We start from the raw sequence: 13,272 nt of genomic DNA on the forward strand, positions 1-13,272 counted from the left end.
CAAGAACTGACTCTGGGAGCTATGCAAATTAGATTTTAAATGATGAATACCAAATACCTGTAGACCTTTCTTCATGGGCCAAAGAGTGCTGTCATGGAGGCACGTTAAGGCTCCTTTGAAAGGGCAGGAAAGTCAAAGGATCGCAGCATAGTAATACAAAGGCTATTCAACTTCAGAGTCAGGAAGAGACCTTTTCATTCTCTGTGTTCTCTGCTGGGTATTGCTTCCTCTTGCATAAAACATAACGTTAGTTTGCTATGGTTTATACAATTGTCTAAAACATAGGCTTAAGGCAGAAAGTGAAGATATTATGTCTGCGAGAGAAGAAACAATAGCATAAGCTTCTACTGCTGTACCCATTGACTCAGGATCTGCTACGCTCCCTTCCGCCTTTCCAATTTCACACGCCTGTCGTCTTTCATCTCATTCCAGCTTTCAGGGTGGTGGTCTGTCCTCCTCCTTCTGATTCCCTCCTCTCTGCTGGAACTGAAGCTGTACCAGAAAGAAGAGTCTGAATACTCTCTGGGAGGGATCTTGAATTTGTAGAAAAGACATCTTTGTTGCCTTTTTTATTTTCTTCTTATTGTAGCTGTCTACTTTAGAACTTGCAAACATGAGTGAAAACAGTTTGGGAATGACATTTCTGTTCTGTACATGAAACTCTGTGTATTTGGTATTATATTATGTACAGAGCCCAGAGTCTGCTGGTGTCCTGTGGGACATTTCGGAAAGATAAGTGGTCTATTCATGTTTCATGTCTCTAAAAGCTAAAGCTAAGCATGTCCTTCCAATTGTCATGTTTAGCTATTGTTTCTCCTTGTGACTTTTCTCTGATCACTGTGTGATCTGCTTTATGTGAATTTAAAAGTGAATGAGATGACTTTTTTTGGATAATATTGGGTGTCCGTATGAACCTATACACAAATTTCATGGGTAGAAAAGGTAACTAACAATATCTTTGTAGATGAAAAGTTTGTATTTGTGATTACCCACCTGCAACATAAAATGGCATGTCAGCCATGGAAAATGAAATCAAAACAGTGCCCACATTGATTTTCCTAAAAATATCTTACAAGAATCTTGTCTTCCATAGTTTGATTAAATCCCTTATTCTCTGTATAAGAAAAAAAAAAAAAACACAAAACACAATAATATGTCATTTCGTAGGATAAGAGTAATCCATTTGATTTTTTTAGAATCTGTTTTTTAAAGAATTTATTTTAATCTGAAGTACAGAAGATGATCGGGTTTAGCATCCTTGTAGTTGAATGAGGTCATGTTTTAATAATTTCCTTGTTCTAAGGTTCCCTCAGTCTAATGACCTAGTTTACTGAAGTGAATGCAACTGTAATAATCTCTAATTATTTGTTGTGTTCCTTTAGCTACTTCATGGGATTTTGTTAGATTAACTGGTGTTCCAGTTTGACTAACACCTTGTGTGGAAATGACAGTGTTTCAGTTCTTCTGAAACAATTTCTTAGCACTGTGATGCTTGCCTACCTTTACTCACTGAATGTTTTTATTAAATACTTGCAAATGGCTTATGTGCAGGTTATACCTTAGGTTTATTTTAAAACATCTGATCCTTGATGAAAGACTGTAGATCAACTTTGCTATTCAGAGTACATCATTTTGATCAATGCCACTGGCAGTTGAAGCTAGAAATGATTCATCAAAAGACTTTTAGCAAAATAAAGACATTACAGTGGCTTAACTCCAAAAGTTTTCACTGTCCTTGCAGCTGTTGTTTTGCTCCATTTCATTTTTTCAAAGACCCGTTCTATCTGCAGATATGACGCTGTTAGGTTCAGGAAGAAGCGACACCTCATTTACTAAGAATGTCTCTGCTTTTCCGTTACTAAATATTATATTATCCTCAGAGCTGCAGGAGAAAATCTGCTTGGATGAATATACATCAGAGCATATGATTAACGAAAAGCCAAGGACAAATGTGGGTGCTTCCCCAAGTCTGACAAACTTATCTGATTTTTTCCTACTCTTTATCTGCTGGGTCTAAGATATGATTGCTTACAAATCTGTTCTTCTGCTTGGTTATGGCAACAGCGATTGCTTGGTGATTGAACTAGGGATTGTTTATCTTGTGCGTGACCAGATTGTTTGTAATTACTCCAGGAAGACTGTTGGAAGAGTCAAGGGTTTTCTAGCGTCATCGTTATTCTGGGAACACTCCCATGGATGGGCCACAGATGCCCAAGGAGTCCATGCTAGAGCTCTTTTTCTGTGGGGCTGAATTGCTCCTTGGGTACCAGGCTGTGCACCAGAAAGACTTATTGGGCAGGAAGGCTTGAACAGTGATAGCAGATTTCCTTCTAGTAGTCTTGCAGGTATTAAAGTATGTTGTGTGTGAGGAAAAACACAATGTAGTGGTGACAGATAAATGCCAAGTTCAGACAAAACCCTAGTTTGGGAGTGCCATGAGGGCCTTAGGAGTACCAGCTGGGCCGTGCTACTGATGGACAAGCAAGGGGCTCAGGTGTTACTGTCAGTCCTTCTGTACTTCAGTCAATACCGGTAGTAATAAAATAGATGCTACTTATAACATTAATGTTGTTACTAGAATTGGCATACTTCAGACTGTATTAATTATTCAGGCTTTACTGCCCATGCTAAAATCAATGCTTAGAGTATATACATTGAAATGTTTTCTCTGTTACAGTATCATAGAAAGTAGGGCTAGAAAGCACATGAAAAAGTAATCTACAGATTCATGTATTCCAAAACAAGGTTGGCTATACCCTGAAATGTTCATTACATATTCAGCCAGTTCTTTAAAGCCTCCAGGGATGGAAATTGTACAGCCATTTCCAAAAGTCTGTTTCAGTTGTACACACTATCCTCCTGGCCTGCACACAAAACCTCGTAGGTCAGGTAATACTCACAGTTATAGATGCCAGTGAGCTTCCTTGTTGTGGTCTTGGCTCATCAGAATTAAAATTTCAATTGTTCTGATAAATCATATTGTAGAGAAGGATTTCTCTCTTTAGACGTGAATTTATTCCATTGGAAAATTTCCCCATATCTTGAAAAGGCATTGATACAAATGTAAACACATAATGCTGAGCTAAATTTAGCTCTTGGTGATGTACTTGTTACGGATACCTATATTCAGCTCCAATTCAGCTTTCAGTCACGTTTGTGACCCAAAATTTCAGTTCTATCCACTGTGTGAGCCTGGATTTCCAGCTGTATAGCTCACTATGTTTTCCTCAAAATATTCCTCATGTAGGGTTGAGCAATTGTCCTTTTACCAAAACTACAGGAATTATTCAGTGTATTTCTACAATAATTTTTTATTTTATACAAAATGTATGCCAGGGTAAAAGAAGTCTTTCTTTTGTTTAGTGGTTGTTGTTCTATTTTTGTTTTCTTTCAGCTTTTTGTTTATAGATTTTAGGCAACTGGAAGCAGCACTTAAAATTTTGCATGTAAACAAAATAAGACCCAAATATCCTAGGATCCAAGTTTATATCACATCTTGTTTGTCTTTCAATAATCCTAGAATGAAACTTTTTCCTCAAAAAAAAAACCCACCCACAAACAAACAGAAAACCTAGATGGTAATGTTGCAGCCTGTTTTGTTCTGATCAATTGCATTTTCTCAACCATTTCTTTCCCTGCCCCCCCCCCCCCTTTTTTTTTCTTCACTATAGCAACAGTTTCACTTAGTGTCTGAGTGGGGCTTCATTGTTATGTGAAATAAAATAATTAGACAGTTCACCTCCATCGGTGATACCAGATTAAACCTTGCGAATAAAATCTTTTACTAAATGTGATGGTGTTTTTGCATGGCTGAGGTTTTGTGTACCAGTGCACATGTCCAAGTTATCAATGCACTATTTAATAAATTATGGCTTACTCATCTTAATCATTTGATATTTAGCATTTTGCTCTGGTTTCCTAATTTCACCTATCAAAATTCTATTGCAGTTAATCAAAATACAATGGACTAAAAAGGCTTTTTGAACACATCAGTTAGAAAAAGAATGAATTTCTCTAAAAATCTGGCCACAGATGGGGCAGTGGACTACAGCTCTTTACAAAAGACCTGTAGTTTTTCAATTACTTCTGACTTCTTGTTCTGTATTATATAATATGGCAGAAAAAGAACAGAACAGGGTGCCACCAATCTCCAGTGTCACCACACAGAATTTATTGGGCGAAAATGTTCAGATCATTATAGACATTTATTAGACACTGCCATTCTGTCGGCGGTGCAGTATTAAGAAACGGCTCATTTTAAGAAGGACTCAAGCGTGCTCCATCTAAAGACTGAATAAAGGAGCTGGAACTGGAAATGCTTATCTGAGAATATTGGCTGGTTGTATCTTTAGCTGTACTGCATTCGTCCAGCATACCAGTTTTGGGCCATAGATAATGCAATCTTTAAGCTTTTTAATAAAAATTTGGAGGGAGAAAGTACACTAAATTGTAGCAAGACATTTAACTGTTGACTGTTTTGTGTAGCAGGGTCAAGTCAGGTGTCTGACATGGTGATGGTTTTGTTTCAACAGGAAAAGAAAATAACACCTGGGAACAAAGTGATTGGTGATGGTGAGTTATAATTTTAATCATTTTTCTGTAATGACATTTTTTCTTTGCCTTTTTGTTTCTTCGACATGAGTTCTGCATTGCAAGTGAAATTTTAAGCAGTTTCATCAAGGTTATCATTATGGTTAGGAGCATCTTCCACCAGATTCACAACCATTATGTGTCAAAAGCACAAGCAGGTTGTATAATCTTGGGTGTTTTCTGGGAAGGTACTGCACACTATTTTATTAAATTGCACAAGGGAGCAGTCCAGGCTGTGCTAAATAAATGATTCATTACCAGCTGAAAGGTTCATACGGCAGTGATCAGGTTTAAAACAGAAGAGACTGGAATGTGACTTGGATATACAGACTGCTGACGCCTACTTTCACAGCTATCTGAAATGCACAGCAAATACTCCAAAGCAGCAAGAGATGTTGCTCCTTCTGTCAGTTGTTATCACCTCTCTTTCCACTAAGAGTGCCTGAGTGTTATTGTTTGCCATCTTTTGGCACGGATTATGACATGACAAGGATTTTCCTTTAATTTTGACAGAGGGAGGCCACTCAGGCCAAAACTGTCGGAAATAATTTGGGATGTTACTCTGCTTTTGGAGATCCCTGCGCGGTGAACCAGATTTGAACCTGGTTTGAGGGAAAGGTGTGGATGTTCAGGGTTTTTTTCTTGATTCCTCACGCACGTTACAGCAAAGATCTCTCAACGATTTGCCATCTTTGAAAGTTAAAACTTAAAATAGTATTTACTAATTCATTGGTTCTGTTGTTACACTAACAAACATAGGGTTACATTCACACTCACTATGCAGTGTAAGTAGCCATAATTTCGAGTCCTCAGCAACATTTGTTCCAAGAGTATAAAAAATATAAAATAAAACCGTAACTTGGTAATTTCGCAGGGCTGATATTTCCCAAAAAAACCCAAAGCAGTATCTATGTAGAGCTGAAATACTGGAGATGAATTAATTGGGTGAGCACTCTAGGGGCACCTTTTCTAGCATTTGCTAGAACCCAGAGAAGTTGTTCAACATGGCTCTGTATCGTAGTATTTTTCTTAGAGAATGTTCTCCCTATTATTCAGGAGAAATCTGGTGCTGAAGACAGTGGGAAATTTACCCCAAGTAGAAAAAACAGTGTTACAAACTTTATCTGCATGGCACTTGAATAATTTTCAAGCCTTAGTTTCTCCCTAATAGCTCGTGCTGTTACACCCTTTGTGTTGCATTAATAAATTTGTCTGTTAGGGAGTAATTGTTTCCATTCTGATAAAGCACCATGACTTTTGTTGTTACTTTTGGTTCGTGAAATTACTGTTTGTATGTTTCATAATGGGAGAAGTGGTGACAGTATGGTGCTCTTTATAAGTTTCTAATATTCACTGAAATATCCATATTTTAGGTAGGCTAAGGGTACAAAAATCTGAGTTTCTTTACAGAAGAAATCCTGAAAAATGTTTAATTTCAAGATGTGTCTGAGTGTTCTGTGATGAATATCTTGTTAGAGACGGATCTGAGCATCAAATTTTATGTGTATTCCTAAATGCTAGGGAAACTATAGTCTGATTTTGGCTTTTGCTGCAGAGGTCCAACTCTGGTCAAATGTATTGCAAAAGTTATGGTCTCAAGGTAGGCTTTATGGTTGATTTATATTTAAGTTCTGAAATGGTCAGATTTTGGCCAGTACTGAGCTTGTAACAATGATGTTTCCTTGAAATATAGCTGATTAATTAACATCTGTTAGTGAAGAGTAACGATGAAAAAATAAGCAAGCAAGCAGTTAGGAGGAAGCCAGAAACAGGATGTGAAACTAGAAGCAGCAGTTGCAACACATCACAAGCGTACTTGGATGTGCTCTAGGAAAAAGTTTGAAAACTGAAACTTTACTAATACTGATAATTAGGATAGGTTGATTAAATAGAGCTCAGGACCAAAGCATCAGTTATTTAGTTTATAAACCTAAGCCTGCTCTCTTGCCTAACTACAGTTTAAGACTAGTTCAGATTGCTATTAGGTAGCATAGATAAATTTGAACATATTCTTGTACCGTGTCTAAGTGAATCTAACTGAATACATTCTCTTCACCTCATCTTCTTATTCATCCTAGTCTTATTTTACTTAAATTTTTTAGTGGTTTCATTTAATTTGTAAAGTAGCTTACCTGTATGCCAGATGACTAACCAATTCACATAGAAAATAACATAGGTAGAATCTGGTTTTAGTAACCTACACAAGCGATGTTTTTCCAGTGGTTCATATTGTTAATCCTATCCTGTATGGTTTCTTTAGGTTCCAAAATGGCACATTTACTATTCTGAACTATAGCTGCCTGAGGTTTTCATTTTAATGTTCAGTAACATTTATGGCTTTGTAAATCTCATCAGTTGGCTATATTTTTCTCTTACACATCTTTCCCTTAAATTTTAAGAGAGTTCACAATTTGTCGGGTAGGTAAGGAATGTATCATTTGGCACAGAGGTTAGGAAGTCCTCTTGTATGATGGCTGTTCTAGTTATTCAGAATTGTTGGGCACAGACTTGACTGTAGGATAGTTGCAAAAGCATAAATTTATTTGTGTTTTTGAGAGGATATAAAAATAGCATGTATGGTTATAAGACAGTGATCTGTAATGTTCACTCAAAAATTCTGGCTCCAGCCAGAACTGATACATCCTCCCAGAAATTCTGGCTCCAGCATGCTGCTGGTTTGTGAGAGGTAGTGTTAGCAACTGAAGTGAGACATATAGCTAATTCCTCACTTTCTTTGTAGTTTTTCCTCAAATGTTTGTAAAACTCGCTGTTGCAGTAATACCGAGATTTCACGGTTACCAGTTCTAACCCAGAACTCTCATCGATCACCACTTAAGAACATCGCAGGGAGTGCAACATACTGCTTGTTTTCATTAGGCATTTCTTGCATGGTTGTCCATGACTCTGGAGACTAGTCTCAGCACTAGTTCCTTCTGTTTCTCTTTTTTCTGAACTCTAGGAATATATTTTCATTTTACACCTCCTAAATATCAGTCAGAACCTCTTTTCCAAGGAGCTTTGTCAAGCAGCAACAGTTCAGGAAAAAGCTGGTCTTCCCTGTTTGTACTGGATTTTGATTCATTCTCTGTTTTGTTGAATGTGCAAGTACCTGTTGTTCCCATATTTTTGAACATGCAATTTCATGAATGTATTTTTCACAATTTATTCGCCTGATTCTTTGTGTAGTTGCCCTGTTGCAGAGAATCTGCAAACACAACGACAATGGCTCCTGAGGAATTTCTTTGACAATGGAAAAATTCCCAAGTGACACAAACCCTTCTCTTCCATCCTTCAAGTGCTCCTAGTCTGAGTGTTTCCAGTGCAAAGGGAACACAGTCTATTACCTTTGTGATTTAGCTAGTCTGTCTTCTGGAGCAACTTTATTCCATAGCAAATTTCTTCTTTTATTCAGAAATTTGCAGTCTACAGACACAAGAGGATTAAATGACCATCCTTCCCTTTCCATTTACACCTCCTAATGGTTTTATATGCAATGTAGCAGTCTGAAAGGTTGTTTTTTCAGTTGCGTTGGATGACAGTTCAGCAGGCAGAGTGTAGTGGTATGATATAGTGGTAAAAATGAGTTTCTGAAGAGATGAAGAAAACTGTAGGCACGTAGGAAATTTAAGCATAAATGGAATCATTAATGAATCCAATAGACTACTGAGTATTTTCTGGTCTCCAAAGAATTATAGCAAAGTGTAGCTGCATTTAATATAGATGTTAATAACTTGTGTTGCTTGGCCTAGGGACATCAAGATGTTGCTGTAGACAGTTTAGTGTGCAGCTGTGTTTGCAATTGTAAGCTATACACTACAACATACAGGAGTGAAGGATCATATGGAAAATATTAAATGTCTTCATAGAAACCTACTATGCTGTATCATTTAGGATAATGCTTTGTGCTAGTTATCCTGTGGAAAATTGTTCATGCAAATAAAAGAAATCAAAAATGAAAAGGCTAGGATTGTTTCCTGTAGACAAATCTTCTAATTGCAACTAAAAAGAGCTGCAACAAAACAATCAAAAAAGAGGGGTTTCAGAGAGGGTCATGCAACAAGGGCACATTCATGAAATTTCAAGGAAGCAAGTTCAAAACTGATGAAAAGAAATACCAATATAATGTGTGGTTCGCCTGGAAACTCCACCATATGAGTCATGGAAGGCAGGAATTTAGTGAGTCAAAAAGTAATTCGATATTTTATACAGATAACAGAATGACTTAGAATTATCTGAATTGATTTTAGTAACTGTGGAAGTTCTGTTCCCTGTTCAAGAGATTATTTACAATTTTGCATTAAATAGTAAATGGATGAAAAAATCCTGGGAGCATGAACCTTGACAAGGACAGCACTTCTAGCTATGTGCCCAGCTATTGTTTTTTCTTTTTATATGCCACCCTTCTGGATGCATTCTTTACTAGACAGAGGACTGGCTTCAAAGAGATGGCTGGATGGCTCCCAACTTAGGTATTAGGGCACTTTGCTGGGAGGAAGGCAGTGTAAGTTTGAATCTTCTTAGACTCAGGAATGTTTTTAGGGTAGGTTTCCCAACTTTTCGATAACCGCTTTAGCCTCTTTGCTCTTTTATGGTAAGTAGATAACACTCCTCTTTTCTTTATGGAAACTATTTAAAAATGTTAGGATAAGTAAAATTCTCTAAAACAATATTTGTTGCAGCAGGAGTTTTGTGGATGAAAGGTCTCTCTCCTTGATTCAGATATCTGAGTCCAGGAGATGAAGAAAAAAATTTAGTGTGGAAACAATCTGTCCTTCATAACTCCTAATTTTGGATTCTGTCTTAGGGGTGAGACAGAAGGGAACAGATGCAGAACAGTATATTATTTGTGGGTGTCCAGAGACTTCATGTGAGCTGGTCCATCCTATGGGCAGCTGGTTATCCTATATGTAATTTCTTCAGGGCTTTGGACTGCTCGCTGCTCTATCAGCTGCTGGTGACTGCAAATGTTAGGATGCTAATCAGCTAGATTTTGGAACCAATCCTACACTCCAATGTATTTAAACTGCAAGTCACCTGCTCAGTATAAACTGCAGTATAATTTAATTTAGCGTTTTGATGTGCATATACCATGACACTAAAATCTGACATGAAACCAAATTCAAAGCCAATTCTTTCCTCTTAATCTAAATCAAAATAAGGTGAAATCCTTGGTATGGGATCTGATCCAACTTTCAATGTACTCACTGCCAATCTTTCATTGATTTCAGAGGTAGTTGTGCGACATAAGTCTACAAGAGTAAGAAAATCAAAACAAAACCTTTTCCTAGTTAAAAAGAAAAAATGTATTTTGACATTTTTTCTGTGTCACGGACAAAGCAACAGTGAAAAGAAAATGAATTAAGATTTTCTTATTACATTTTTCATTTTTCATTCTTTATTTATTTCTATAGTTAGTTTTAAGCTGTTAAGAATTATAACTTAGTTATAAAGTACTTCCAACCAAACAGTTTAATTTACAACCATAAGGTCTTTTATAGAAATGGTTTCTACCATCGGTTGATAATTTTCTTGTATAATGTTATTCCTTAATGGCCAGGGTTTTACTTTAAGCACAAATACAGACTAGCAGCGGACAACAAAAAGAACCTAATAGCAGATTTATCAAACAGCAATGTGGATAAAATAAAAGCTCCATTTGGGAGTTTGCACATTTCTACAGCCTTGGGGCTGCAGTATACATTTCTGTCAGCGCTGTTTATGTGAAAAATAGCATTGACATAGTGTAATTGGTACAATAATGTAGCAGTAACACAGTTATGTACGATAACACATAATCTTACAGCCATATTCCTGTGAAGAAATGAAATGTAAAACAAAGATACTTCATTTGACGATCCTGTTGCAAGTTGTGCATCAAGTACTTTCATGTAGACCTAGGTGTCTATATCTGTGCTCACCCAAGATCAGCCTCATGTTGTCAGCCTCTGCACTTTGTCTGCTAAAGAACACGTTGGTTGTAGGTTCATCAAGAGCAGTGTGGGTGAGCTTGTGTTGCTTGTGTCAAAGATTTTTAGTCAGATTTCAGAATTTCATATTGTTCACCGTCTCAGCAGGAAATTGAGTGGGGGGAAAAAGCCCATGCCAAAATTTTACTCTTTGATACAGAATATTCAGAAAGTATTGCTTTCTTTTGGATGAGTTTGTTACCAGTTTCTTTTGGTTTTGTTTTTCAAATCAAAATGTTTTAATGTAGAAAGTGGCATGCTCCAAGATGGGAAAAGTGGGGCAGGTGGTGTAGTTTTTTTTTAAATTTAATCATAGCTGACCAACATGCTTTATTCCTTCTGTACTAAAAAAGTCAGCTGTTTAGTACGGTCATCTGCACTAAAAAAGTCTAAAAAAGTCAGCTGTTTTTCACTTTTTATCAGTATTCCAGAAGGCTTTCATCCATGTTAGTGCTTTGTTCCCCCTCCCCTCCTTATTTTTTTTGTTTCCCAAGTAGGTCGGTAGCAAGGGAAAAGACCACCAAAAATATCAATGAAATAAAATGATGTAAAACTTGGCACTAAGTAAGACTGTTGATGCTCAGCAAGTCATCTCTTTTCTGGAGGAGGAGGAACAAGAGTTGCTTATTTAGCATTTTTTTTCTTAATCTCACCTTTTTTGGCCTGCAGCTGGTTTCTGAAAAGAACCATCGTCTTTATAAACCACAAGACACAGAGCTTGGAGAGAGAGGTGTAGGTGTGCACCATAACTGCTTGTGCTCAGGGCTGGCTGTCCTCATTTACTTTTAATCATCGCTTCCTAGATGTAGATTTTGGGCTGTAGTTTACCACTCCATTCACATGCTTTCCAGTCTTTTCATTCGTCAGCTATTGTCTCAACACCAAAAGAAATCGTGGTGCGCTGCATGGTCTGTCTCATCCAGAACATATTACTTTGTCCACCTTATGTTGCTTATAAAACATCTAACCTGTTTTACACTTCATTCTCCACTCTTTCATTAATCTTTATAAAAATGGGCTCACCCCCAAATAGTTTTCCCACTGTTCCAGAAAAAAATATATATAGCTTTCTTTTTATAGAATATCACATTTCTACAGATTTTTATTTTTAGGGTATTTTTTTGAAATGCACATACATTTTGGTTTCATAGGCTACTTTTGCTACAAGTTATGCATTTAAATACTGAAACACTGTAGAGATGGTGAGAATATATGCGTGTAGTCATACATTTTGACAATTATGTCAATATTATTGAGTACCCACGTAATTCTTCACAGACAACAAGTGTATGTGCTTTCCAGTTCTTTATTGACATTACCTATATATACCTGAATATTGCTATTTTTTGTCCAATCCTGTTCCACTGATGTCAATCATTACTTGGCCTCCACATATGAATAAACTCTGATACTTGACTATAATTTGGCAATATCATAATTATGCCTGAATCTTTAGAAGCGTTTTGGAGGGAATCAGGAAGCTATTTCCCACTGAATTTCTGTGGGATTTTAATGTCTAATGCCTTGTGGGCTCCGCTGAAAACCTCGAGTTCTTTCACAATCATGTCATGTTTTTCCAGGTATTGAGAGAATAGGAAGACAGTTAAGACCATTTGTCAAATACATTTTATTTTCATCTACAGAAAGCATATGTGCTAACCAGCATTCTCCATATATTATTCGTATTATTTAAGGGTGGCAGGTTCATTATACTTACAATATATTGTAACTGCTGGAAATGTTTTTAATATGCAACAATAATATATTGCATTAAAAATACATATTTCTTCCACATGCATTTTTGAGAAGCTAGTTGGACACTATACATCAGGATTCATCACTGTCCACACTGTGGTGTCACAGCCAGGCAAATGTGCCTGATTTGGCTGTTTTCTGCAGCTGCGCTATGCTGAAACCAAGTGAGGTTCGTATATATCTAGTTTGATGTCACATTGGCATTAACACAGGTGTGAGCCTGCAGAAATGTATCTGTTTCTACTTAGCAGACTGTCTTAGAGCCTATCTGAAACAGCTTCTGTATGTATGTGTTTTTTCTGCATTCACACAGACTGATTTTCCAGTGTTCCTTTTAGAACATGATCCTTAGTACTTTTTACTTATTGTATATAAATGTTCCCTTGTTCTGCAAAATGGAGAAAGAAACTGGAAAGGCACAATAGGTCAGTTTACCCTAAGCATTGCAAGAGTTTCATCAAGAGAAGGGTGATCCATTTTATAGCAAATAATGTATTCAAATGTTACCCTTTTTTTGGTTTGTGGTCTATTTAAGTGCAAGACCTTTTTTTTTTTTTTTTAATGAATTTGTTCTTTGTTTTGAAACTGCTGAGAGAACATTTCAAGCAAAAGTTTCCGGCCTGTAATTTGTTTGCAAATAATTTATTTAAATTGTCTTTCACTATTCATTATTTATGAATTGGTGTAAATTCATGCCTTCATGGATAAAGCTTCCATAAACTTTGGGAGGGAAATCAGTGACATTTCCCAAGGGGACACAAGCACCTCTGGGCTGAACTTTCCCAAGAGTATGATTCTGATGACTTTGCCGAATCTACGTGTAGCTGGTGTATTCTAGTTGGCTTCATTGTGTTATAAGACTTCTTGATCGTCTTAGTTGTTTATAAATCTCTTTCAAATGTGTTTCGGCTGCTTCTGACCAGGGTTTCACCACATTCCTCGCAGACCGGGGATACCTTTT

The 13,272-nt window shown here is 36.9% G+C and overlaps 1 protein-coding gene across 3 annotated transcripts in view; it reads left to right on the forward strand.

Moving 5' to 3' along the window:
- Positions 1-13,272, forward strand: part of DKK2 (dickkopf WNT signaling pathway inhibitor 2) — a 151,272-nt gene that overhangs the window by 33,696 nt on the left and 104,304 nt on the right. For all 3 annotated transcript variants that reach the window (XM_083835569.1, XM_083835570.1, XM_083835571.1), the window contains one exon: positions 4,533-4,572. The gene's annotated coding sequence lies outside the window, so the exon portion shown is untranslated. The remainder of the gene's footprint in view (positions 1-4,532; positions 4,573-13,272) is intronic.

This window comes from Anser anser, assembly GCF_964211835.1.
Source record: "Anser anser genome assembly, chromosome: 4".
Lineage (NCBI taxonomy): Eukaryota > Metazoa > Chordata > Aves > Anseriformes > Anatidae > Anser > Anser anser.